Below are 27727 nucleotides of genomic sequence, written 5' to 3'. Positions count from 1 at the left end.
GTACAAATCTGCCTTAGTCTCCAGCTTGTTTGTTTTACTATAATTAGGTAAATAAATCAGCACATTAGCTTCATGCTTGAGAGCCCAACTTCTAGAAGGAGCGGCTCTATCTTACACACAGAGCGGGCACAGAAGTCCCTGGGGGTCTGGGACATGTCCCCAGCATCTCTCAAAGGCTAGCAGGCCAGTCGATCTCCTGATCCTGACAAACGAGGATCCCTGGATCTCTGTTTCTCCCCATCCTCTACTCCTGAGCCTGCACAGCCCATGTTTCTCTGCCTTTAAGAGCCTGGGGCTGGGGCAAGTGGTTCGCCAGTCCTGTGGGGCACTCTGGGACTGGGCAGGCAGGAGAGCCAGGGGCTCCACTGAGTCAGAAGCAAGTGGGTCATGAGGGTGGCTGCTGCTGCTGCTGCTGCTAAGTCACTTCAGTCGTGTCCGACTCTGTGCAACCCCATAGACGGCAGCCCACCAGGCTCCCCCGTCCTTGGGATTCTCCAGGCAAGAACACTGGAGTGGGTTGCCATTTCCTTCTCCAATGCATGAAAGTGAAAAGTGAAAGTGAAGTCGCTCAGTTGGGTCCGACCCTTAGCGACCCCATGGACTGCAGCCTACCGGGCTCCTCCATCCATGGGATTTTCCATGAGGGTGGCAGGTATCCTTTATTAAGTCACACTCCTGCTTTTCCAGTCTCCCCATCTGGACTGGAGCCCAACATGGCAGCCGATGAGCCCAGGACCATTAAAACCCAATTAGCAGAAAGAGGACCTGCTGAGCAGTGGGCTCTCCTCCTCTGCAGGAATGCCAGAGGCTGAGAGGGGACAGCGGGGTTCTAATGAGGCTGGCAGGATGAGCCAGAGAAAGTGGTGCCCGGGAGCGGCAAGACTCGGGATAGAGTCGGGGAGGACTTCCACGTGGTGAGGATGGCAGGGATGGGTACAACACTAGCCTGGGCTACCCTGGAGGTGCCAGCAGGCTTCTGAGTGAGCTAAGGGGCTTAGACAGATGGTTTCTAAGTGGGACAGGTCCAGAGAAGGCTCCCTGGAGGCAATGAGTGGTGATATTGGAAGTGTGTGTGATGAAGGGGTACTGACCTACCCACCCCCAGGCCCCAGGCTTTAATTGCTGAGTGGATGGGCATCCTACAGGCGGAGGTCCAGTGAAGGGCTGGGACGGCTGGGGCAGCCAGGAGACGGACTTGAGGGCTCACGTAAATGGCTCTTTACTGACCAGTATGGAAACATTTCAGGATGTTAGTAACTGAAGCAGGAATACCAATGTGTCCCAGCTCAGTTAAGAGCATTGCATGCGTGTGTGCTCAGTTATGTCTGACTCTTTGCGACCACATGGATGGCAGCCCTAGGCTCCTCTGTCCACGGGATTTTCCAGGTGAGAATACTGGAGTGGGTTGCCATTTCCTTCCCCAGGGAATCATCCGGACCCAGGGATCCATGTGGCATCTCTGGTATCTCCTGCATTGGCAGGTGGATTCTTCACCACTAGCGCCACTTGGGAAGCCCCAGTAGAGCATTGCATGGAACTGATAAGGCGGCACCTTCTCTTTCTGGAATGGGGGGTGGGGGTCGCACTAGAATGGGGCCACCCCTGGAAGGAGGAGACAGGATGCAGTGACTTGTTGATGTCTGCCTTCTACAGAGAGGGGATATGGCTGGGGGCATGCAGAGGCAATTTTCATCCCTTCCTCGGGACCTCTGGAGCTGTGGAAGGGCTTGGGGATTTGGATGGACTTGTCCCAGCCCTGCGAACTGTACCTCAAATCTGTGCCTGCCTCACCGCACTGGGGGCCTCCAGAGCCCAGTGCAAGGCGGCCCCTCTTCCCCTCGAGGGATGTTTCCAACGGATCTCGAAACTGCTTCCTCAGCTCCTGGCTTGTCTTACCTAAGTAGGCCTTTTGGATTTATTAGCTCTGGGGGTGGAAAGAAAACAGCTTCTCGAAGAAGTGTCTTTAGTGCCACATTTCAAACTTCCAGGCTTGATTGAAACGGTAGTTAAAACAGTTTAAGGCTCTTAGGTAAAGTTGCACTTACCTCCCGGCCTCTGTTCTGGTATTAGCCATTTATGGCGGTGGCCCTGCTATGCTGCTGAGAGGCCGTGTTTTCTGGAGGGCTGTCAGCCTCCAAGGATGTGGCCCCTGCTTCCATCTGAGACATCTGTGAGCCCGTCTCATCGAAGCCACCATGAGGAAAAGTCACGGAATAATAGTGCATTTTAATTAAGCCTCATTGTGTACCCTCTTGTGGAAATGCTCATGTTAAAGAATTCTTTTTACTTTGCAGGAAGCTGGAATATTTGTTCCCCATGTCATTTTTATATTCCTTTTGCATTGGCAATTAATATTTAACTCCTGGGAAATAAAGCTGCCACCTGATACCGTCTTTATGGCCTGGTATTAAAATAACTGTTCCTGATAAACTATTGTAATAAAGCATGGAGAAGCCCCTCTGGCTGGAAAGGGGTTTAGTTCACATATTAATTCTACTCAAGGAGCTGGGTCCTAACAAGTCTTTTTCTCCTAGTTCATTCCATTTTTCATGATGACACGTCAATGAGCCTAAACATAATTATAATAACCGAGGAGAGAGAATATGGTGTATTTAAGAGATGGGGGACTCAGTCTGCCTCTCTTCCCTCCCATAAAGGTATTTCCAATTAGCGTGATCACTCTGTAATTATGGTGCCCATAACTTGGCCTTCATCGGCTTTCATCACCCCCAGCCAGAGCATGTCCTTGATGTAATAGAGAAGGTGAAAGCGGCCCATTTGTAGTCACTGGTGGAAGCCCAGCTGTACCTGATATCAACGGTATTTAACTGGGAGACCTAATTTGAGTTTACAAGTGATTACAAGCTGTCCTATGGGACTCTGCTTACCGACGAATTCTCAAATAAGTTGCAAAACAGTGACGAATTAACTTGTTATACTGTCAAAATCAATTACTGCGGAAGACAGCTTAACTTCCCGGCCCGTTCTCAGGGCCCTTGAGCCAACACCACTCCCCTCGGCCCTGCCAGAGTGGATCAGGACAGTGTGGCCCACCCCAGCCTCTGTCACTGCTGACTTCTCCTCCCCTCCTCCCCACCCTCACTTGGCTTCACTCAGAGTCTCCAGTTTGAATTTGGGGAGCTGAATTCCCAAGAGCAGGGAGCGGGGGCAGGGAGAGGAACATCTCCTGACATACCATCTCTGCCTTGAAATGATATTCTCTGCAGTGAAGTCTGGGGGAGATTGATTCTAGCTGGGGCTTTAAGGAAGATAAACATCTGAAAGCCCCAAGATCTTTACTCCGCAGCGTTGAATGGAAGGTGCAGTTTATAAATGTTCCCTTAATATTTCTGAACCAGATTGGCCAGTAATTTATAGACTGAAATATTGAGGACTGAATTAATTTTTCCAGTGCGAAAAGTCTGCATGCAGCTTTTGGCGAGAGTTGTTCCCTGCATCTCTGGGCAGAATCAGAGAATGACAGGGTGAGAAGGGACTTTGGTGAGGATGAATTCTACCCTCTCCCTGGCACAAGTAGGGAAACAGAGGCCCAGGGTCACATTGAGAGTCCCTAGCAGAATCAGATCTAGAGCCCTGGTCTCCAGACGTGTTCTTCATTTCGTGCCCTGAATAAGTGAGTGATGTCTGTATCGTTGGTAACTAGAGCCTCATAACCCTGAGGGGTCCTGCTTCTCCAGCTTTTATTTCTTTTCTTCTCAGCAGATAGCAGTTTCTTTGTCTGAATTAGAAGCTATAGGCCTAAGGCTCAAGATTGTAGCAGGCTAAAGCTCTTGTCTGCGTGGCTGTCCACCAGGGTGTGTGAGGTTCCAATAGGCAGGGAACTTGTATTTATTGAGTTGAGCACCTAGTATGTGTCAGGGCCAGGGTTGGGCACCATATCTACATTATCTTGTTCATAATCTTCACAACAACCCTGAGTAGGGTGGGTATTTTGACCTCCCATTTTACAGATGGGGAAAATGAGGCTCAGAAGGTTAAGTCCTATTCCCTCTTGCCACCCCTCCCAACTTCACCCCCTTCTCAGCTCTTCCTGCTTCTCCCCAGTCCTCAGTTCAGTTCAGTCACTCAGTCGTGTCCAACTCTTTGCGACCCCATGAATTGCAGCACGCCAGGCCTCCCTGTTCATCACCAACTCCCGGAATTCATTCAAACTCATGTCCATCAAGTCAGTGATGCCATCCAGCCATCTCATCCTCTGTCATCCCCTTCTCCTCCTGCCCCCAATCCCTCCCAGCATCAGAGTCTTTTCCAATGAGTCAATTCTTTGCATGAGGTGGCCAAAGTATTGGAGTTTCAGCTTCAGTATCAGTCCTTCCAATAAACACCCAGGACTGATCTCCTTTAGGATGGACTGGTTGGACCTCCTTGCAGTCCAAGAGACTCTCAAGAGTCTTCTCCAACACCACAGTTCAAAAGCATCAATTCTTCGGAGCTCAGCTTTCTCCATACATGACCACTGGAAAAACCATAGCCTTGACTAGATGGACCTTTGTTGGCAAAGTAATGTCTCTGCTTTTGAATATGCTATCTAGGTTGGTCATAACTTTCTTTCCAAGGAGTAAGCGTCTTTTAATGTCATGGCTGCAGTCACCATCTGCAGTGATTTTGGAGCCCAAAAAATTAAAGTCTGACACTGTTTCCACTGTTTCCCCATCTATTTCCCATAGAACAGCAAAAAATGAAATGGGTCAGAGACTTCCCAGCAATTGAGAGAGTTCAGTGGGGCACAAACTAGACCAGAGCTGCTCACATGAACCATCTGGGGATCTTAATAAAACACAGGTTCTGATTCAGTAGCTGGGAAGAGGGCAGGGAATGTGGGCCCGAAACCCTGCATTTCGAGCAAACTCATACGTGATGCCAATGCTGCTGGTCTGGGACCACATACTGGGTAGGAAGGGCCTGGGTCACCATGCTTTCCAGAAGTCTCTGACCCAGTGTCATGAAATCACACACTCTTGCAGCTGATACAGCCTTCTGGTCATAAAGTCCATCTGCCTCTGGAAATTTGGGGATTCCTTCTTTTCTTCGAAAAAATTTTACACATATGTAGAGGGGGCTGTGTTTTTGTTTGTTTTAGCTGCACCAGGTCTTGGTTGTGGCATGCAGGATCTTTAATTGCAGCATGTGAACTCTTAGTTGCGGCATGTGGGATCTAGTTCCCTGACTAGGGATCAAACCTGGGTTCCCTACATAGGAATTATAGAGTCTTAGCCACTGGACCACCACAGAAGTCCCTAGGGATTCCTTTTAAAAAGAAAAATCATGAACCATCTCTAGGAAAGAGATAGAAACCCCTTCTCAGAGACCCCTAAATCAGATGGAGGCTGTTTTGTATTTAAAACCTAGGCAGTAAGACCACATAAGGCTCCTCACCACTGTGATTTAATAACTAGCAATTGAACAGCAAATTGGTCCCCTCCAATTACCTGATCTTTGAATCACAGAGCTTGCTTTGGGGGCAAGATATTTACTATGAAAACTGAGTTGAGACAGGAATGTTACCAAACATTATAAATAGCACCGGGTTTATTTTCCACACGCTCCATACTCTGAAACAAGAAGGATATTCACAGAGCATCAGAATCTAAGAGGCTGCCTCTTTCCTCTCTGCTCACCGCAGCACGGATACACACTGCCAAATAAGACATCCTTATGCAATTAGGTTGTGGGTCACATCTGAATATCTCCTTGTACATGACATTTACAGAGAAAAACACTTGCAAATTAAATGTTTGATTAACATTACATCTTTTTCTGTTGAAAATGGGTGAGCATAATTGAAATCTGCATTAGCCAAAGAATATGAACTTTATAGGGGCTTTATTCTGGGCCTGAGACTCTCAATATTTTTATTGTAGCCAATGGCCCAGAGTATTTATACACCATGTTTCATGAAATAATCTGAAGGTTCAGAAGTTGGCACCCCATCAGAGGACAATTAGCAGAGTTTGAGTGTGATCTTGTCCAGGAGCCTTGGGTAATATATGCTGGAGTTTATGGTGTGTTTTATCAAGAGTGAGTGGGTAAAATGTACTTTCTGGAGTGGGAGGGACGGTTTTACAGTTCCCAGATTCTATGTTTATATCCACTACTTATCCAGATTCTATGTCTACACCAGCAACATCTTCTTTCATTGTCTGCCTCTTTTATAATCACTGGATTTAGACATATTGTCTGAACTAGTCCTACTTCCCTTTTATATTAATAGCTCATTCTCTTCTCTTTGTACTTTTCCTTCCTTTCTTCTGTCTTCCCCTCAGTTAAGTTCAGTTGCTCAGTCATGTCCGACTCTTTGCGACCCCATGAATTGCAGCACGCCAGGCCTCCCTGTCCGTCACCAACTCCCAGAGTTCACCCAAACTCATGTGCATTGAGTCCGTGATGCCATCCAGCCATCTCATCCTCTGTCGTCCCCTTCTCCTGCCCCCAATCCCTCCCAGCATCAGGGTCTTTTTCAATGAGTCAACTCTTCGCATGAGGTGGCCAAAGTACTGGAGTTTCAGCCTCAGCATCAGTCCTTCCAAAGAACACCCAGGACTGGTCTCCTTTAGGATGGACTGGTTGGACCTCCTGGCAGTCCAAGGGACTCTCAAGAGTCTACTCCAACACTACAGTTCAAAAGCATCAATTCTTCGGTGCTCAGCTTTCTTCACAGTCCAACTCTCACATCCATACATGACCACTGGAAAAACCATAGCCTTGACTAGACAGACCTTTGTTGGCAAAGTACTGTCTCTGCTTTTTAATATGCTATCTAGGTTGGCCATAACTTTCCTTCCAAGGAGTAAGCATCTTTTAATTTCCTGGCTGCAATCACCATCTGTAATTATTTTGGAGCCCAAAAAATTAAAGTCTGACACTGTTTCCACTGTTTCCCCATCTATTTCCCATGAAGTGATGGGACCAGATGCCATGATCTTAGTTTTCTGAATGTTGAGCTTTAAGCCAACTTTTTCACTCTCCTCTTTCACTTTCATCAAGAGACTTTTTAGTTCCTCTTCCCTTTCTGCCATAGGGGTGGTGTCACCTGCATATCTGAGGTTATTGATATTTCTCCTGGCTATCTTGATTCCAGCTTGTGCTTCTTCCAGCTCAGTGTTTCTCATGATGTACTCTGCATATAAGTTAAATAAGCAGGGTGACAATATACAGCCTTGACGTACTCCTTTTCCTATTTGGAACCAGTCTATAGTTCCATGTCCAGTTCTAAGTGTTGCTTCCTGCATATAGGTTTCTCAAGAGGCTGGTTGGGTGGTCTGGTATTCCCATCTCTTTCAGAATTTTCCACAGTTTATTATGATCCACACAGTCAAAGGCTTTGGCATAGTCAGTAAAGCAGAAATAGATGTTTTTCTGGAACTCTCTTGCTTTTTCGATGATCCAGCGGATGTTGGCAATTTGATCTCTGGTTCCTCTGCCTTTTCTAAATTCAGCTTGAACATCTGGAAGTTCATGGTTCACGTATTGCTGAAGCCTGGTTTGGAGAATTTTGAGCATTACTAGCGTGTGAGATGAGTGCAGTTGTGTGGTAGTTTGAGCATTCTTTGGCATTGCCTTTCTTTTTGACTGGAATGAAAACTGACATTTTCCAGTCCTGTGGCCACTGCTGAGTTTTCCAAATTTGCTGGCATATTGAGTGTAGCACTTCCATAACATCATCTTTCAGGATTTGAAATAGCTCAACTGGAATTCCATCACCTCCACTAGCTTTGTTCGTAGTGATGCTTCCTAAGGCCCACTTGACTTCACATTCCAGGATGTCTGGCTCTAGGTGAATGATCATACCATCATTATTATCTTGGTCATGAAGATCTTTTTTGTACAGTTCTTCTGTGTATTCTTGCCACCTCTTCTTAATATCCTCTGCTTCTGTTAGGTCCATACCATTTCTGTCCTTTATCGAGCCCATCTTTGCATGAAATGTTCCCTTGGTATCGCTGATTTTCTTGAAGAGATCTCTAGTTGTTTTCCTCTATTTCTTTGCATTGATCGCTGAGGAAGGCTTTCTTGCTATTCTTTGGAACTCTGCATTCAGATGGGAATATCTTTCCTTTTCTCCTTTGCTTTTCACTTCTCTTCTTTTCACAGCTATTTGTAAGGCCTCCTCTGACCGCCATTTTGCTTTTTTGCATTTATTTTCCATGGGGATGGTCTTGATCCCTGTGTCCTGTACAGTGTCATGAATCTCCATCCATAGTTCATCAGGCACTCTGCCTATCAGATCTAGTCCCTTAAATCTATTTCTCACTTCCACTGTATAATCATAAGGGATTTGCTTTAGGTCATACCTGAATGGTCTAGTGGTTTTCCCTACTTTCTTCAATTTAAGTCTGAATTTGGCAATAAGGAGTTCATGATCTGAGCCACAGTCAGCTCCCAGTCTTGTTTTTGCTGACTGGTATAGAGCTTCTCCATCTTTGGCTGCAAAGAATATAATCAATCTGATTTCAGTGTTGACCATCTGGTGATGTCCATGTGCAGAGTCTTCTCTTGTGTTGTTGCAAGAAGGTGTTTGCTATGACCAGTGTGTTCTCTTGGCAAAACTCTATTAGCCTTTGCCCTCCTTCATTCCGTATTCCAAGGCCAAATTTGCCTGTTACTCCAGGTGTTTCTTGACTTCTTACTTTTGCATTGCAGTCCCCTATAATGAAAAGGACATCTTTTTTGGGTCTTAGTTCTAAAAGGTTTTGTAGGTCTTCACAGAATCATTCAACTTCAACTTCTTCAGCGTTACTGGCTGGGGCATAGGCTTGGATTACTGTGATATTGAATGGTTTGCCTTGGAAACGACCAGAGATCATCCTGTCGTTTTTGAGATTGCATCCAAGTACTGCATTTCAGACTCATCTGTTGACCATGATGGCTACTCCATTTCTTCTAAGGGATTCCTGCCCACAGCAGTAGATATAATGGTCATCTGAGTTAAATTCACCCATTCCAGTCCATTTTAGTTCGCTGATGCCTAGAATGTCGACGTTCACTCTTGCCATCTCCTATTTGACCACTTCCAATTGCCTTGATTCATGGACCTGACATTCCAAGTTCCTATGCAATATTGCTCTTTACATCATCGGACCTTGCTTCTATCACCAGTCACATCCACGACTGGGTATTGTTTTTGCTTTGGCTCCATCCCTTCATTCTTTCTGAAGTTATTTCTTCACTGATCTCCAGTAGCATATTAGGCACCTACCTACCTGGGGAGTTCCTCTTTCAGTGTCCTATCATTTTGCCTTTTCATACTGTTCATGGGGTTCTCAAGGCAAGAATACTGAAGTGGTTTGCCATTCCCTTCTCCAGTGGACCACATTCTGTGAGACCTCTCCACCATGACCCGTCTGTCTTCGGTGGCCCCACACGGCATGGCTTAGTTTCATTGAGTTAGACAAGGCTGTGGTCCATGTGATTAGATTGACTAGTTTTCTGTAATTGTGGTTTCAGGGTGTCTGCCCTTTGATGCCCTCTTGCAACACCTACCGTCTCACTTGGGTTTCTCTTACCTTGGACGTGGGGTATCTCTTCACGGCTGCTCCAGCAAAGTGCAGCTGCTGCTCCTTACCTTGGATGAGGTCCCCCCTCCTGAGCTTGAACTTGGAGTAGCTCCTCTCGGCCCTCCTGCTCCCGTGCAGCCACCGCTCATTGGACGTGGGGTTGCTTCTCTCATCCACCACCCCTGACCCCTGTCTTCCCCTACCACCTCCCATAAAGCTATCCAGGCCTTAAATTTGAGGCCTGCATCAAATCTCTTCAGGCAATTCTCTATCAGGGTTACCCTTCGATGACCGTGCTTAAAGCAGGGAGAATCCCTGATTACATTATTTGGACTTTCTTACATTGAGGCTTTTAAAAGAACACACCTGTGTGTTCATTTGTTCACACGCTCACCATTCCCTAGGTCACTTGTTGTGCTCAGGCCAGTGGAGAGCATCTCCCTCCAGAGGGCCCTAAGGTGACTCCCAGAGACGGAGGTGAAGTTTGTCAGGTGAAGAGGCTGGGGTGGGGGAGGGGAGGAAATTCTGGGCGGTGGGAGCAATGCATGCAGTGGTCTGGAGTTGGAGGAGGGCGCAGCACAGCCGGGAAATGTTCAAAAGTCTGTGCAGAATGGGCAGAGGTGGGGTGGAGGTAAGGAGCTGGGGACGGAGGGGGCCTGTTCGGATCAGGTGGTGAGGGCCCTCACAAAGAAGCCCACAGAGAATTTTAAGCCAGAAGAAGTCCTGATCAGCTTTGCGTGTTCAGGATCCATCGGTGGCTGGAGTGCAGGATGGACCATGGTCCATGAACTACTGCATTAGTCCATCAGGCGGGCACATTGGAGACAGGGCCAGGCCAGGGGGCAGTGCCAGGAAGCTTGCCAAGCACTAAGAGTGGGGAGCTGAGCACCCGAGGGGAACAGGGACACTGGTGAGCAGGGGAAAACTGGTGAGGGAAAGGTGAAGGCTTCATGCGGAAGGGCCGAGATGCCAGGGCTCTGAGTCCTGGCCTCCTTTCCTGAGTCAGTGTCAGGCTTCCAGGGCTCCCAGAAGCTCTGCGCTCATACACATATCAGCAGAAACCTGCGCCCTGAGGGTGGTGGATAAAATGTGGATAAAAGGCAGGACGGCTGCTGATTACCAGCGGTGTGCAAAGGAGGTTAGAAACACACTGCCAAGCTGAGGAGCTGAATAACAGGGACCATGATGGCAATAACACTGTTCTCCGTGTACACTATGCTTTTACATCCATCTGACTCACTCGACTTTGTTGGCGGGGGAGAGTTGGGGTGGTTGTTCTAAGACCATGAGAAACCTAAGGCAGGTTGACTTGACTAAAGTCAAAATGAATGAAGGATACAGTATTTAACCCCTCATCTTTCCCCTGAGCTTCCCAGGTGGCACAGTGGAAAAGAATCTCCCTGCCAATGCAGGAGACACAGGAGGTGTGGCTTCGATTCCTGGATTGGGAGGATCCCGTGGAGTAGGCAGTGGTGACCCACTCCAGTTTTCTTACCTGAAAAATTCCATGGACAGAGGAGCCTGGCGGACTACTGTCCATGGGGTCGCAAAGAGTTGCACATGACTGAGCACAGCACACACAGGACACGTCTTCCCCTAGTCTAGTGTTTTTAACATGCAAAGATATTAGGACTCCTTTGAGCATTTGTTCTATCTGGCTCTATGCTGAGAGCATTGTGGGAAAATATAAAAGATATGAGAAATCCTTACCTAAGGAAACTCAGTCTTAATGAAAAGACAAGGTCAACTCAAGGAAGGTAGCAGACAATTGCAAGAGAAAGTATGCATCTATCACCCATTCAATTCATCTATCCACCCATCATCCTACTCATCTACCCCTCCACGCACCGTTCATGTCCCCATCATTCCACCCACTCACTCACCTTCCCATCCATTTATCCATCTATGCAGTTGCCCACATGTCCACCCATCAACCCACTCATCTACCTTCTACCTATGCATCCGTCCATTCATTTAGCATGCATTATACTAGTTATAAATTGGATTTATCCAATTTATCCCAAGGGGGTTCTTCCAACTCTTGCTGGATATTGGAATCATGTTGTTGTGGTTCAGTTTCTCAGTCATGTCCAACTCTGCGACCCCATGGACTGTAGCATGCCAGGCTTCCCTGTTCTTCGTCATCTCCTGGAGTTTGCTCAAGCTCATGTCCATTGAATCAGTGATGCCATGCAGATATTAAAAATGACCAATGCCCAGGCCCCACTCCAGAGATTCTGATTTAATCAGTCCAGATGAAGCTGAACTTTGGTTTTTGGTTTTTTTTTTAAACCTCCCTAGGGATTCCAAGTATATCTAAGATGAGGACCTTCTAAAGTGTTTTAGCAGTTCAAAGCTGGATGGACCAGTGAGGCCTGGGACACACTGCGAACTTCAGAGCTGGAAAGGCCTAGAAGCCCTCTGCTACAGCCACCCACTTTAAAGATAAAGAAACTGAGTCCCATTGGAGAGAGACCTGGTTCATGTGAAGTCAGGACTTGGCCTCTCACTAGTTCAGAGTGCCTTCTCCTACCCCTGTGCTATCAGAGAGGGAAAGTGTCAAGAAGGAGCATACTTTTTAAAAAATTTGTATTTACTTACTTATTTTGGCTGCCCTGGGTCTTGGTTGCTGTGTAGGGACTTTCTCTAGTTGCTGCGAGTGGGAGCTACTCTCTAGATGTGGTACTCAGGCTTTTCATTGTGATGGCTTCTCTTGTTGCAGAACATAGGCTCCAGGCACACGGGCTGTGGTAATTGCAGCATGCGGGCTCAGTAACTGAGGCTCATGGGCACTAGAGGGTGGGCTCAGTAACTGCGGCTCATGGGCACTAGAGGGTGGGCTCAGTAACTGCGGCTCATGGGCACTAGAGGGTGGGCTCAGTAACTGCGGCTCATGGGCACTAGAGGGTGGGCTCAGTAACTGCGGCTCATGGGCACTAGAGGGTGGGCTCAGTAACTGGCACACAAGCTTAGTTGCTCTACAGCATGTCTGATCTTCCTAGACTAGGAGTTGAACCAACGTCCCCTACATTGACAGGTAGATTCTTAACCACTGGACCACCAGGGAAGTCCCAAGGAAGCATGATTTAAGCTGGGCTTTGAAGAATGGGGAGGCTTGAGACAGAGGGAGGAAAAAGATTTCAAGTAGGAGTAACAGGTCCATGTAAAAGGATGTGGACCAGGAATGAGGGTGCTGTGTTTGCACCTTTGTGTGCTTTTGAGGGCTCTTTCAATGTACAAAACAAACCCAAACACCCAAGCATCCCTTCTGAGGAGCACCCCAACTTGGGCCCCACACTTTCCCCATGCACCATGCATGCTCAGTCGTGTCTGACTTATTGCCACTCCATGTACTATAACCCACCAGGCTCCTCTGTCCATGGAATTTTCCAGGTAAGAATACTGGAGTAGGTTGCTACTTCGTGCTCCAGAGGATCTTCCCAACCCAGGGACCGAACCTGCGTCTCCTGCATGGGCAGCATCCCTTCTGAGGAGCACCCTGACTTGGGCCACACACTTTTCCCTTTGTGAAAGTACCCAGGGCCACTAGGCTGCACACCATCTGGCTACCTTGTGGTCCACCATGAAGTTTGCTGTTCTCGAGCAGGCCTGTGCCCCAAACCCCTGGGCAGTGCAGCCCCACCTGAGAGCACGGGGGAGCCAAGCCTGTTATAGGCAGGATGTTTAAACAATTACTTTGCTCTGATTAAGAAGGGTAATAATGGCTCTCTTTGAGGAGCGGCATTAATGCGAAAGTGGGGATGATGGATGCTCACCTCCCCACCCCCACCCACATAAATCTTACCTGGGTGCCTTTGTTGCTTCCTTATGATGCATGTATGAGATAAATTCTCCAAATCTATTTTTGTGCCAGTGCCAGCAGCCTGCTGATGGAGTAAATAAGAATTATGGCTACCATAATGGCATCACTTATGAGGGGCGAGAAAAAAAAAGCAAACATGTCCACACAGTTCTTATAAATCTATTATAAATGTGGGCTCAAGTTCCAGCAGACTGCACAGCACCCTCACTGTCCCTGGAGTCCCAGTGAGTGACTCAGCAGGCAGGTGCCCACAATGACAAATGATCCCATCCCTGTAGCTTCCTCCCTCTGCCTGAGTTCTAAGCCCTGCCCACGAGAGCAGAGCCACAGAGCCGTGGCCCAGGAGCTCCAGTCCCTAGAGGCAGAGTGACTGCCCCGATAACCTTCATTCAACATCTCTGGGACCCAGCAACCCTGTGGAGGGCAGGCCAGACTCTCACTTGCTGGGCCAGGCATGAAGAACCCTTGGAGAAAGAGCTGGCTATGGAGAAAGCAACCCATGTTATAACTCTGCCGTTTTCCTCCTGGACAGAGTTAAACCCAGGCTCCTCTGTGGGATAAGAGGTCATGGACCTGGCAGATCTAGAAGGGACTAGGTCTGAATCACCTCCCGAAAGTCTGGGGTTCCATGGCCAGAAGGAGACCTGCCTGTCTTTTTGATTTCCACCCCAGCCCCTTTAAGGAGAAGGGGCTTCTTCAGGATGGGGAAGACAATGAGACTCAGGACCCTCCAGGGTCTGGCCCACTCCCCACCCTAGCCTCATCTCCCAGCCTCTCCTCCTGGTCCTCACTTTCTGCTGAGAAACTCAGAATCCTCCAGCTGAGACCTTTGCAGACCTTTCTTCATCTGCAAAGGGTGAACAATAATAATGAAACAATAGTAATCATCTGCAGGGTGATCATGAGATGTGCATGAGATGGTGCAGCTGAAGGCGCTCTGTGAGTGCAGGGAAGCCTGGGTTTGCCATAGATATTATCCCTTAGGGCTTATACCTGTCTGGGAAAGATGCCTGAGCCCTGCTCCTTGGAACTGGAGGCCCTCAGTGATTCCTCTGGGGAGAGTGCCCAGCAAATGCTGTGGGTGGGGCCAAGTATCTCTTAAGCCAGGTGTCTTCTTGCCCAAAGATAAGCTTTAAGCCCCCAGGGGACAGCACAGCCTCATTTATTGTCATTCAATTGCTAAGTCACATCCAACTCTTTGTAACCCCGTGGAAGTCAGCATACCAGGCCTCCCTGTCCCTCACTATCTCCCAGAGTTTGCCCAAGTTCATGTGCATTGAGTTGGTGATGTTATCCAACCATCTCATCCTCTGCTGCCCACTTCTCCTTTTGCTGTCAATCTCTCCCAGCATCAGGGTCTTTTCCAGTGAATCAGCTGTTCTCATCATGTGGCCACAGGATTGGAGCTTCAGCTTCAGTATCAGTCCTTCCAATTAGTATTCAGGCTTAATTTCCTTTGGGATTGACTGGCTGGATCTCCTTGCTGTCCAAGGGACTCTCAAGAGTCTTCTCCAGCACCACAATTTGAAAGCATCAATTTTGGGGCACTCAGCCTTCTTTCTGGTTCAGCTCCCACATCCACACGTGACTATTAGAAATCCCAGCTGAGCGCACAGTGGAGAACGTCTGGATGGCTGTGAGCTGAGGGAGTCTCTGGGATCACTTGCTCTGAGGACACGTAAGGACCTCTCACCTGGATTGCTGCCACAGCCTCCTAGCAGTGCTCCACCCTGTCTCTCTGACCCCCTAAAATCTACTCTCCATCCACTGCCAGAGTGGACCTTTTAAAGCACTAGCCGGCTCATGCCATCCTCCTGGCATGAATGGCTCCCCAAGGAACTCAGAGGAAGAGCCAAAGCCCTGCTGGAGGCCTCTATGGCCCTTCATGATCCCTGCCTGCCTCTCCCCTCCTTGCCTGCTCATCACCGGCCTGACCCCCCTGCATGTTGCAGGTCTCTCTTGGGAACCTCAGGACCTTTGCACTGGCTGTTCTTATTAGGTGGCTCCCCCCTCATTACTTCAAGTCTTTGCTGAAATATCTCTGGGGAGGCTTTTCCTGACCACTGTGTTAAAAGTAAGCCCCCCACCGCAATACTCCTCTCCTCCTTCCCTGCTGTGTTGTTCTGCTAAGCACATCACACAATTGATATTCCACATGTTGCACTTATTTATCTGACCTCTCCTTGGTCTCCTCCACTAGCATGTAGGCTCTCTGAGGATGGGGGGACCTGTCTATTTTCTGCTGCATACTCACTGCCTAGAACAGTGGCCAGCACATAATAAGCCCCTGGTAAATGTTAGTGGCTTGAATGAGCACAAGGATGCATGGGTGGATGAATTAAAGACCCAGAGAGGTCCCTGGCTGGGCTAGAGGAAGCCAATCACCATCTAGGGCAGGAGGCTGAACACAGTAATCACTGGAAAGCACAGTCTACCCTGGGAAGAGGGTGGGTTCTTAGCCAGAGGCAGGCAGGAAAAATGACCTTGATCTTTCAGTTCCTTGGATGGTGAGAGACTGAAGCCTCTGGCCCACCCAAGCTGGTGCCATCCTTTCTGCCTACTCCTCAAGAGCAGAGGGAAGGTGTAAGGATGCAAAACCAACTGCATCTGGGAGCCACATGGGTGACAATCCCCACAGTCACGGCTGCACTCACTTTCCCAGGAAGCCAGCAAACCTGTTAAAATGCAGCTCAACCTCCACCCTGTAAAGTATGCAAATAGCACAGGGCCAGAGAGCACATCCATGGGCCCGGAGTCCCCATTAAAAAAACATCACCTCCCGCACCACGGCACTTGGCCTGCAGATTCTAAATGTCAATAGTTCCCCCAGTGAAGGCTGGCAGAAGGTTGAAAGGTTAGTCATCATAGGAAGCTAATTGCCATTGGTAAATTGCAACTATGAACACACCATCCCTTTTTCTTTGTCACCTCTCGCCCCACCCTGACCCTTTCCCTGGCTCAGGGGTCCCAGGAACAACACAGTTTTAAAACCCAGAGTGTGAACCTCAAATACTCTTTCTGTGATGAGGAAGATAATGGGGAATAAATTCTCATCTTCCTCAAAATAAATGGATCCCAGCTCGGTTTGCCACCAGTCCAGAGAATAACAGCCAGTCCAGAAGTCAACACTCACCAGTTCCAAAGGTAGGGATGACTCTAGCTTAGGCCTCTGGTTTTGTGGGGCTGAGACCCACAGAAGGTGGGGCATACTCTGTGGGTACCATGGCTGCCTCCCCCAGAAATGCCCACCCTGGGCCCTCAGCTCTCTTCTGCAACCCTCTCTCCTGTTACAAGAAAAGCCCTTGGAATCTTTTCTGAGAGGAGAGAGAGCCTCGGTTTGCCTGTCTGTGAAATGGGGATGATGAGAAGCTGCTCCTCTCAGGGCTATTTTGAACAGGGTAAGGCCTATAGGGTGCTTGGCACAGGCACTAGGAACTTTCCTATAAGTGCCCTATGTGATTGCAATTAGGATCTTGTCAGTTAGTCCTGCTGCCGCCTGAGACTTACAAAATCTCTTGTGGGGCAAGTTAGCCTCCTGTGGTCTTGCTTGCCCACCTGGGACCCTAGGATGGCCAGGTGGTCCCCTCCCTGTTTGCTGCCCACCGGGTGACAGGCTGGACAGAAGGTTCAGTCCATCAGCCAGCAGAGGCCAGGCACTGGGTGTCAGTGGTCCAGTGGCAAATGGCCTGCAGGCTTCATTTCCTTTGCTCATCACAGTGAACTCTGATGTGGGTGCTATGGGATGAGAAGAGACACTAAGGCTTAGAAGCAGACTTGCCCCCCACCCCTGGTCCATGGCTGCCATGCCCAGCAGAGCCCTGGGCTGCAGACAGAATCTATCTCAGACTTGTCCAAATCCACACAGATTCACACAGTCTCTCCTTTTCTTTGAATCTCTCAGAGAAGGGCACCTTCCAGGTGTCCCCTTGGTGATGCTGTGCAAAATCTGGGATTTTAGAGCCATGAAGCTCCCCCTTGAGTCCTCTAATCCCCATTCCCCTAAGGCTGCTCCAAAGGCAGGTGGGAAAACAAACACTCCTGTGGGGATTTCTGAATGGCCCTCAAGTTCTAATCCCCCTCCTGGGACCAGCATGGCATTGTCTACTTCAGGCCATGCTGCTGCCCCTCTGGAGAGCATGTTGACTAAAGAGCCACATCAGCTTGCAGTCCTGGAGGATGCCCTGCAGGCGGGCAGCCTGGCTGGCACAGCATGGAAGCTGTGCTGCCCGGATTCTTCCAGGCTCACTGGTTTCCTCCTTCCTGTCAGCTCCTTTTGTTCTCACCTCTTCCAACAGCTTCGCTGGCAGTTTGGGTGGAGCTTGTGGGCCAGGGGTAAAGGAATCTGAAACAGAGAGGATGTGAAAGGAACCACAGAAAGTGTCTGTTCTAGAACCAGATGGCATTCTCTGCGGAGTGAAGCAGGCCATTAGCAGGTCAGCCTAGAGACGGGAGAGCCAGCACTAATTATGCCCTAATGCTGGGTGTGGGCTCAGATCTAGTTTGAGCCTAAAAACCAACCTGTGAGGTGGCTAAAATCAGCCGCATTTTGCAGATGAGGAAACCAAGGCTCAGAAAAGATAAATAACTTGTTCAGCTAGTTCTGGAAGGAACAGAGGTTCCGAGAGGTTTAGTGACTGACTCAAGGTTACACAGCTAGTAAAGTGCAAAGCTGGGATTCAAACCCAGTTTTGTCTGTTGGGAAAAAGACTCTCTTCATTATGCCGTGAGAGGTCCTAACTGAATCCTCCCTCTGTGGGTAAGGTGTTTGCCTCCCAGGTCTCTCCTTTGAAGGCCACAGGGTCAGCACCACACCCTGTGTGGCTCCCTTTGGACCCAGCATCTTGGAATCTACTGAGCTGAGTCAAATGAGCTTAGAGATGCATTGAAATCCACAGTTTTGATTTAGTGCAGTCACTGGTGATAGGACCTCACCTGCAGCGTAGCCCCTGCTCGCCACAACTAGAGGAAACCCAGGCAAAGCAATGAAGACCCAGCACAGCCCAGTGAGGATATGATCACCTTATTGCACAGGACTGTGACAGGCTCGATGAGATCATGGTGGGGAAAGTGCTTTGCGAACTGTAAAGCATTGTGCCCCCATGGAGCATCATTTGGGTTAGAGGGCAAGGGAGCCAGAATGTGTGCCAGAATCACACTACTCTTCCCTGCTTCGGTCAGCGGTGACACGTGGCACTCCCCTCACAGCCCCCTAGCCAGGACTAGTCCCACAGCCCCTCCTGGCTATGAGGGGCTGGTAAATGTTGCAGAGCACGGGACTATCTGGTGGGCATGATTATCTCTGCTACAGATGGTGAAGCTGAGATGCCGTGCCAGGGGACCCTGAGTCAGAAGCAGCTTATGCAGTAGAAGGTTCAAGTCATGATCGAGTAAGGTGACCCCTGGGCAAGCACCTTGAGTGGACAAGCAAGAGGGTCCCCATCCTATCACCCTCTCCCGCCAGGCCTGAGCCCTCCAGTGCAAGACCCTCTTGCAAAAGCCCTGCTTCATTCTACATCCAGGCCCAGACAGGAGAGGAAGGAGGTGTGGCGTGGGTGCTCTCCTCTCTGTGGCTGGCTTTTGTGTAAAGGAAGCTTTGTGTTGAGATGGTGAAGCCTCCTGGATTGCTGTCTCACTGCAAGAAGGCCAGCTGCCCTGGAAGGCTGCCTGGACCCACAGCAGAATTTGTATGAGCAAAACATGAATCTTTGTTGTGTTAATCCACTTAGATTTGAGGGTGGTTTGTTATAGTAGCATGACCTATCCCAACGAATTCATTTTTGCACTGTTTGGGGTTTATAATTCAGATTGCCTCCTCTGTAGGACCCTGCTGGTAAGACTTTACTCTAGTTCCACATTCTGTGGACACATGCCTCTCCGTTAATACACCCCCCGCCCAGTCTTCTCATCCTCCAAGTTAATTCCTAAGAACAATGCAGATGCAAGAGAAATTTCCATCAGCCATTTACTCTTGTGAAGAGAATCACGGAGCACTTCCTGGGGCATAGGCCCTGTGTGTGGCATCACAGCTATGAATGTGTCCACTATCCTTTTCTGCTTTGAAGTTGATCATGGTATAGACTGGAGCACAGAGAGAATACAGTGTGATGATGGATGGAGGGATGACTGGATGGATGGATGATCGCTGGAAAGATGATAGGATGGGTAAAGGGGTGGCCAGAAAGATGATAGAGGGATGTGTGCATAGATGATAACTGGATGGATAGATGGTAGCTGGGTGGATAGATGGCTGGATGGTAGGTGAGTGGATAGATGTTGAGGAGATGAATGGTAGAGGGATGGATGGGTGATAGATGAACGGGTGGATAGATGGATGATAGTTGGATGGATGGGTGATATCTGGATGGGTGGATGGATGGTGGGTGGATGACTGGGTGATGGGTGGAAGGATGATGGATGGATGGGTAGATGGATGATGGGTGGAAGGATGCATGCATCAGTGGGTGGAGAGATGGATAAAATAATCATTGATTCAGTACCTATTGTGGGCAAGGCTCCTTCTCATCCATTACCTTCCGTAATGCTGATAACTGTTCTATAAGATAGGTACTATTTTCCCAAATGTATGGGTGGGATTTGAAAGAGGTCTGACTGATTCTGGAAACCATCTTCTTTCTATAACAGCAATGTCTGTACGCTTTGTGTAAGCTCCCCAAGGGTGGAAAATCCCTCTCCTTTCTCAGATTAGACCCGGATGACTGCCTCTTCTGGGAAGCACCCATCATACTCTTCCTCCTGCTACCCACTGCCTGCGCACCTTTTCTTTGTACCAAGTGCCCCTTGCATCTTTTCCATTTTTATTTCTCAAAACTTATGGACTCTTTCAAATATATACCAAAATAGAAGGGCAATATAATTAATCCTACGTCACCATCACCCAGCTTCAAGAAGTATCAACCTGCTGGCCACTCTTATTTCACCTACCTCCCCACCGACTTTCCCAGGCATCCTATCAGATTATCTGTAAATATTTCAGCGTATGATTATCTACTTGTTCAGAGCTTTCCTCCTCAGGGGCTGGTATCACTGTCTTTTTCATCCTTAAATCCCCAGTGCTTAGTTGACTATAGGCTGTTCAGGGTGTGTTTGTTGAGAGGATAAGTAACTGAGTCATCTGTGGGGCCATTAGTAGTTGTCTGGTACATGTTACTGCCCCCAAATCAGCTTCTAAAGAATCCTGCTTCTCAGCAGGGCCAGACCTGCAGCCAGCACTTTTGGATGGAATGCTTGTTTGCTTGTGTGTCTGTGAGAACATTTCCGCTGCAGTGACCTGGGAATTTTAAGTTGGCTGGTGCTGCTGCTGCTGCTGCTAAGTCGCTTCAGTCGTGTCCGACTCTGTGCGACCCCATCGACGGCAGCCCACCAGGCTCCCCCGTCCCTGGGATTCTCCAGGCAAGAACACTGGAGTGGGTTGCCATTTCCTTCTCCAATGCATGAAAGTGAAAAGTGAAAGTGAAGTGGTTCAGTCGTGTCCGACTCTTTGCGACCCCATGGACTGCAACCCACCAAGCTCCTCCACCCATGGAATTTTCCATGCAAGAGTACTGGAGTGGGGTGCCATTGCCTTCTCCAAGTTGGCTGGTGGGACCTTCTCAAATATGGTTCCTTTAGTGTCAATATCCCAGGGGCATAATTATATTGACTGTGCCAATACAGGTGAAGGGCAACTGGGCCACCTGTTGTTTGGCATAAGTGTGGTCTCTGCCCAGACGCCCCTCAGACGCCCTGCTAGGACCACAGATGGAGCTGGTTTGGGGTTCTCCTGCATCCTGGCATCCCAGCTGGCCTGGCAATTCCCAGTTCATTTGTTTCTGGTTTCAGCCCAAGAGGTGTCCAGAGCCACTTAGCCCTGTGGCCTGGCTACTTTTCCAACAGAGGCATCGAGGGGCAGTTGACATGATCACTGAGTTGGCACCTACTACGGAACACCTACTATGTGAGACAGAGGGAGTAAGACCCAGCCTAGGCCTCAAGGAGCTTGCAATCTGTAGAGATAAGGAAAATTCTAGACGGAGACATTTTCAATGGACATATCCATGAACTCACCTCACCTTAGTTGCCTGAAGACCTCTGCTTTCTCTCTCTCTCTGTCTCTGGCTGACTTCCTGACTCAGAGGAAGGTTGGAACAACCCCTCACCCCACCCCCATCAAGAGTTTTGAGACATTCTTTGTTATGAGCCTAATTACATCCCCTCAGAAAAGATGAAGCCCCAACCTTCAGAGCCTCTGAATGTGACCTTACTTGGAAATAGGGTCATTGCAGATATAATTACTTAAATTAGGATGGAGTCCTCCTGCAGTAGATTGAACCCCTGATCCAGCATGATTCTGTGTCCTTATAAGAAGCTGGCTGTGTGAAGACAGAGACGCAGGGAAAGTGGTTCGGGACCTTGGAGGCAGAGATTAAAGTGTTGCAGCTGCGGCCAAGGGCTGTGCCGGACTGCCGGCCACCACAGAGGCCAGGAAAAGGCCAGAGAGGATTCCCCTCTGGGTTTCCAAGGGAGTGTGCCCCTGCCAACACCTTGGTTCAGACTTCTGGCCCCCAGAACTGAGAGAGAATGTGTTTCTGGTTTTTTTTTTTAATTAATTAATTAATTTTATTTTTGGTCCAGCCTCAGTTGCAGCATGTGGGGTCTTTTGTTGAGGCGTCCAGGCTTCTCTTTAGTTGAGGCCTGGGTGCCTCTCGGCGTATGGAATCCTAGTTCCTTGACCAGGAACTGAACCTGAGTCCCCTGCATTCTTAACCACTGCACCATCTATTTCTGTTGTTTTAAGCCACCCTGTTTGTGGTACTTTGTTCCGGCAGCCCTAGGAAGCTTGTATGTTCCCCCATGGTTCTGTCCCAAGGAAAGAGGTCTATTTCCTGGAAGTTTGCCTGAACCTGTCCTGGCTTCATTCCAGTCCTGACCAGCTCCCCTAAGAAGTGTTACCTGTGCATGAGCAAGGACCTCCTTCTGTTTGGCTTTAGGTCATTGTTCCCAGATCCTTCTTGTCCTTGGGGTCTAGGGCTTTGTAAATTGCCTTAGGAACAAGAGAGCGAGATGATTTTGTGTTTTAGAGTATGGACTCGGGTCCCTGCCCACCCTGGTGTGAATCCCATCTCTGCCCCTACTCTGTTGTGTAACCCTGGCCGAGCTACTTAACTGCTCTGTGTCTCAGCTTTCTCATCTGTAAAATGGAGGTGATAATATTAGTACTTAACTCACAGGGTAATTAGAAGGCTTAAAGGCATTAACAGAGGGCTTGGCAAACTTCTTCTGTCAGGAGTCAAGTAGTAAATATTTTAGTCTTTGTAAGCCCTATAAAAGATTTAGCCTCACAACTACTGTGCCATTGTAGAGCGAAAGCAGCCACAGACAGCATACAAATGAACGGCCTGGCTGTGGTTCAATAAAACTTTATTGACAAAAACAGGTGGTGGGCCACATTTGGCCAACTTTTGAATAATGTATCGGAAGCATCTAGTCCAATGTGTGGTACTTCAGCAGTTACAAAACCCTTTCTCATACATAATTTCATTTGCTCTCATAAAAACCCTGTGAGATCAGGATTGTGTATATTCCCTCTTCACAGATAAGAAAACTGAGGTCCAAAGAAGTTGTCCACCTTACTCTGTAGACACCTGAGTAGAGAGCGTGTGTCTCCTTAGTAGCATATGTTTGTTCGCCCTTCCAACTCACGGTGTGCTCTATGACACGGTTTCTCTCCCAGTGGATTAGTTTAGCAAGGCCCTGTTGTGTGCTTGGAACTGTGTTTAGCTTGCTGCTGCTGCTAAGTCACTTCAGTCGTGTCCGACTCTGTGCGACCCCATAGATGGCAGCCTACCAGGCTCCCCCGTCCTTGGGATTCTCCAAGCAAGAACACTGGAGTGGGTTGCCATTTCCTTCTCCAATGCATGGAAGTGAAAAGTGAGAGTGAAGTTGCTCCGTCGTGTCCGTCTCTTCGCAACCCCATGGACTGCAGCCCACCAGGCTCCTCCATCCATGGGATTTTCCAGGCAAGAGTAGTGGAGTGGGATGCCATTGCCTTCTCCGTGTTTAGCTTAGAGAAAGAGAATTGGGGAAGTAGGGAAATATTCAAGAAAAGTATAAGCCACACTTTCTCCTCCAGTTTTCTGAAAGCTGGCTTTTAATTTGTGAAATGGAATGACAAACCCACCCATCTCAGAGTTGCTTTCTTCCATGCAGTCACACCTGGATTCTTGCTTATGTTCATGCATTTCCTGATGCAGCAAATATGTACTAAGGACATACTCTGTGCTCAGTGCTGTGCCAGGAACAGGAATTCAGCCAGAAACAAACAGGCACAGCCTCAGGCAGGGACACTACCTCCTAAATGGACCCCTTGTGGAAATTGCTGAAAGGTGGCCCATCTTCTGAGTGGACACAGCTCCAGTGGCAAGTTGAGGGCAGCCTGTATTTTAGCCCATCTGCCTCTGGCCAAGCATTTTGAACAGTGCACAACTCATACAACTGTACATGGTGTTCCTGCTCCCTGGAGCTTCAGTCTAGCACTAGAGGTTTGAGACATGGAAGTGGATGATTATAGCAGTGATATGAGTGCTCCAAAAGAGACGTGAGTAAGATGCTCTAGGAGGCCTTCAACTTCCCTCCCCATCTGCCAACTTCAGCCTCCCCATTTGGAGCGGCACTCTCTGTGCCCACAAATTCAGACCTCAGCTAGACCTCCACTGCCACCCTCACGGGAGAGTGCCTGCCTCACCTTGCTGGGGAGTGGGGGTTAGGGTCCTAGCTGGAGGATTGGGAGCACATTTGCTGTGAAATATACTTCCCAATGTACCTAATTTGCATTAATGTGTGCCATTAAAAGGTAATTATTGTATGAGAAAGAAGCTGGGGAAACATCAGTGAAACATCTGGAATTGTTTTAGAGGCTTGATGGAGAGGCCGGCTGAGGGGCCAGACTATCTGCAGCCACCACGGACCCCCCTGCTGCTGCCCCCCAGAAAACCCCCTCGAATTGCTCCAGGTCACACTCACCTCTCCCTCCCCCTCCAAATTGTTAAGCCATCCATGTTGGTATTTAACCACACACTGGCTGGCATTAGGAACTGTTTGCAGCTGGGTTACATTATCTCTCCCCAGTTGGACTGTCAGCCCTTCTAATGCCACATTTGGCTTTCTCATCCAGTAAGCCTCGGTGAACATTAAAACCCAGCAGCTCTAGCGCCTTAACTGAAACAGGGGAGGGTTTGCCAACAGGTAGAGATTGGAGAGAGCTGGCTCTCGCTCGCGTCCACCTGTCGCAGCTCAGAACCCTCAGCCGACGGCTCAGCCCTGCCCCCTCGGGAAGTACCAGGCTTTGGGACAGTGGCGGCTTCCTAGACATTGTGGCCAGTGGAGAGAGCAGGGCAGGGGCCGGTGGGGGTTGGGGTTGAAATTATCACGACGCAGGTTTACACTGAAACCCCGGGGTGGAGGCACTTGGGCCATCTATGCAAGCTCAGTGGGGACCCCTTTCCCAGTCTGTAAAATGGAGATCGTGCCACCTGCATCCTGTTCAAGAGGGTGAACTGAAATGCTGAAAGTGAAATAATCCAGCTCAGGCGGGGCTTGGCACATTCGAAAGCCACCACACACGTGCATCTCTCCCCTCGTCCCTGAGTCGGGAGACTGGGTTTGCAGATTAGAGTTACATACAGAAAATGGTGAAGTCCCCTCTCTAGCCATCATTCCCTGCTCTGAGGAAAGTATCCCCACCACCTCTCAGAGCACAGGGTCTCTGGGATCTTGCTCCTGGGGTGTTTCTCCTGCTGGTCTCATCACTATGGAATGAAAGCCTCTCTTGTTCTCTCACACCTGCTCCAAGGAGACGTTTTTCAGTGGAGTAATGAATCCTGGCATTCCTAAAATTATATCAGATAGCCACCTCATTACCTTGTATAAAATGGACCCATTTATCATTCATTTCTGATTTAATAGATCTGAGGTGGAGGCCAAGATTCTGCATTTCTAATGAGCTTGTGGGGGGATCCCCAAGCTGGTGCTGCTGTCTGAGGACCACACTTTGAGAACCAGCAGGAGGATGTGCTGGGAGTAAGCTGTTAAACCTTGCTGGTGGTGAAGGGTTAAACCAAGCCTTCCTTGCTCCTTCCGTTTCTTTTTTTCCTTCCTGCTTTGGCTTTAGGTGCTGTGCGGTACAGTGCCAGGGAGACCCAGGTGATGGAATTAGCAAGTTGGCTCAGTCCCCGATCATCTGCTCTGGGAAACTGCGTCATATGGTGGAAAGAACACAGGCTTGGAGGCGGAGCCTGCGTTCAGCCTGGTGTCTGATCCATAATAGCCATGACCTTGAGCTGCTGGTAGTTTGTAATTGAAGTCATGGTGACCTAGCTCATCTGGGCATCAATGTTTCTCATCTGTGTAATGGAGAGAATAATGTTCTGGCATATCTCCCACATTGTTATAGAATGTGCTTAAAATGGGTTGTTCAAAATGCCAAACAAAACTATAATCTTGTTGGCTTTAGTTTGGAAGAAGAAGATGGAGTGAATTTTAACAACACTAAGAATCAAGGCCATAGCCACAGAAGGTCTTGTGGGGGTAGGGGAGTCAGTCACTTAAACATCTCCCCATTTTACAGAGGAGAAAAGTGAGGCTCAGACACAGAAAAGTGACACACCCATGGCCAAACAGCAAAACCAGAAGAGACCAGCTTTCCCCTGCATCTGGTTTTCTCCTCCATCCCAGAGTATTAACTTTCTACCTCTTCCTTTTACCCCGTCTTTGAAGAAAAACCAGGTGCATGCCTCAATCTATCATCCTTGTCCCTCTTAGGAAGATGCCAGTTTTAATTGTGGTGTTTACTCCAGTCTTTTCCTTCCCTGGTTCTGGGCTTGTCTCCTTTTCTGCCTCTCTAAGCCAAGACTGAGACAATAAAAAAGTTTTATTACATATAAAATTGCTCTGGTAAGTGCTGCCATTAGCTGATAATAAAAAGAAATTTTTGAGTGGTGCAACCAGTTGTTTTTACCTTTCCTGCAAATTGCTCAAAACTCCAGGTCTGGTGTGGTCACGAGGATGTCAGGTAGAGGACATCCCCCCAGGTCCCTGATGCCCACCCCTTCCAGGAAGGCCTGAACCCGGGGAGGGGCCCCTCGGTCACACACTGAAGGCAGCAGTCAGGCTGGTGAGGACTTTGTTTCTACCCTGGGGACTTTGATCAGCTAAGTGAGATAAGCTTGCTTCTTCTCCACCTTTGAGAAAATCTAGTCTCATAAGGGAATTAGGGCCCTGTCTTCAGAGAGCTCCCAGGATGGTGGGAGAGACCCGGAGGGAACTGGGGCATCTACCCACTGTTCTGGTGGGGGAACTCTTTCCTGAGTTTGAGACCCTCCCCTGCCCCCTCCCCAGTCAGTCACAGGGTGGAGAATTTTCAGGCTATCATAGCTATCTTTCAAGGAGCACTATATGTCAGGCACTGTTTGTGGTCCTTACACGTGAGAACTTACTTTGACTTCACAACAATTCTATGAGATCTGGACCATTCTTATCCTTGAGGAAAAGGAGGCATGGAGAGGTTACACCACCTGCCCCAAGGCAGCCACAAAGAAAGCAGCAAAGCCCAGATGTGAAAACTGACAGATGGCGCTTCATTCATCCCCTGACTATAGTAGATGCTTAATAAAGGCTTACTGAGCCACTGACACAGCAGGTATGAGATAGGAACACTAAACACTATAGGATTTGGTGCCTGGCAGAGTCAAGGAAGCCTTCCTAGAGCATGTGGGTTTTGATCGGAGGGCTAGACGCCCCTGGGACTATCTCTCCTTCATCCGCCTAGTGTGACCTAGGCCTGAGGAGTAGCAAGAACTTGGAACTGCTGTTTGCAGGCCTTCTACACACAGGTGAACAGGCAGCCTGTTGTTTTAACACCAGCTCACGTTATTGCTGGAGATGCTCAGGGAGGGGGCCCAGGTAGCCTTGGCTTCTGTACTTCTGCAGGAAGTCCCCTTGACTCCTGGGGAGGCAAGAAAGAGGGAGAAGGATGAAATGCAGGAAGGAATTAGAGAGGAAGATGAAGGGGAAATTGATGAAAGCTTGTTAACCCATTCAATGTGCCTGGCACATGTGGATGAATGAGTGATGATTTGAGACTAGATGGTGGTAACCAAGCTGGATCCAGTTGGTACTGAAGTCTGCCCACTCCACATTGAGTGAATCCGTTTCCCTCCCACCATTCCCTCCTCTGCCTTTTAGGGCTTTCCTTTAGGTAGGGAGACGTGGACTTCTAAGAGTTCAATGGGAATGGGAGGCGCAATGGGACCTGGGGTCAGAGAGCCTGATGGAAAGCACCAGGGTGGTCAGGAAACGGCGGGAAGGATGGCTGCAGTACTGTTGGTCATAGCGA

General features: G+C 48.8%; 1 protein-coding gene across 6 annotated transcripts in view; it reads left to right on the top strand.

Annotated features, from left to right (window-relative positions):
• Positions 1–27727, top strand: part of MEGF11 (multiple EGF like domains 11) — a 389965-nt gene that overhangs the window by 216990 nt on the left and 145248 nt on the right. The window contains exon 3 of one of the 6 annotated variants that reach the window (XR_008698848.1): positions 25961–26002. The exons of 2 other annotated variants lie outside the window; for them this stretch is intronic. The gene's annotated coding sequence lies outside the window, so the exon portion shown is untranslated. Of the gene's footprint in view, positions 1–2070; positions 2094–11816; positions 11856–12908; positions 12952–25960; positions 26003–27727 lie in introns of those variants that run through there. 3 more of the 6 variants (XR_008698844.1, XR_008698842.1, XR_008698846.1) reach the window with 3 other exon arrangements.

This window comes from Bubalus kerabau, chromosome 10 (assembly GCF_029407905.1).
Source record: "Bubalus kerabau isolate K-KA32 ecotype Philippines breed swamp buffalo chromosome 10, PCC_UOA_SB_1v2, whole genome shotgun sequence".
Taxonomy (NCBI): domain Eukaryota; kingdom Metazoa; phylum Chordata; class Mammalia; order Artiodactyla; family Bovidae; genus Bubalus; species Bubalus kerabau.
Note: the sequence above shows the minus strand (reverse complement) of the source record. Positions and strands in the feature narration are given on the sequence as shown.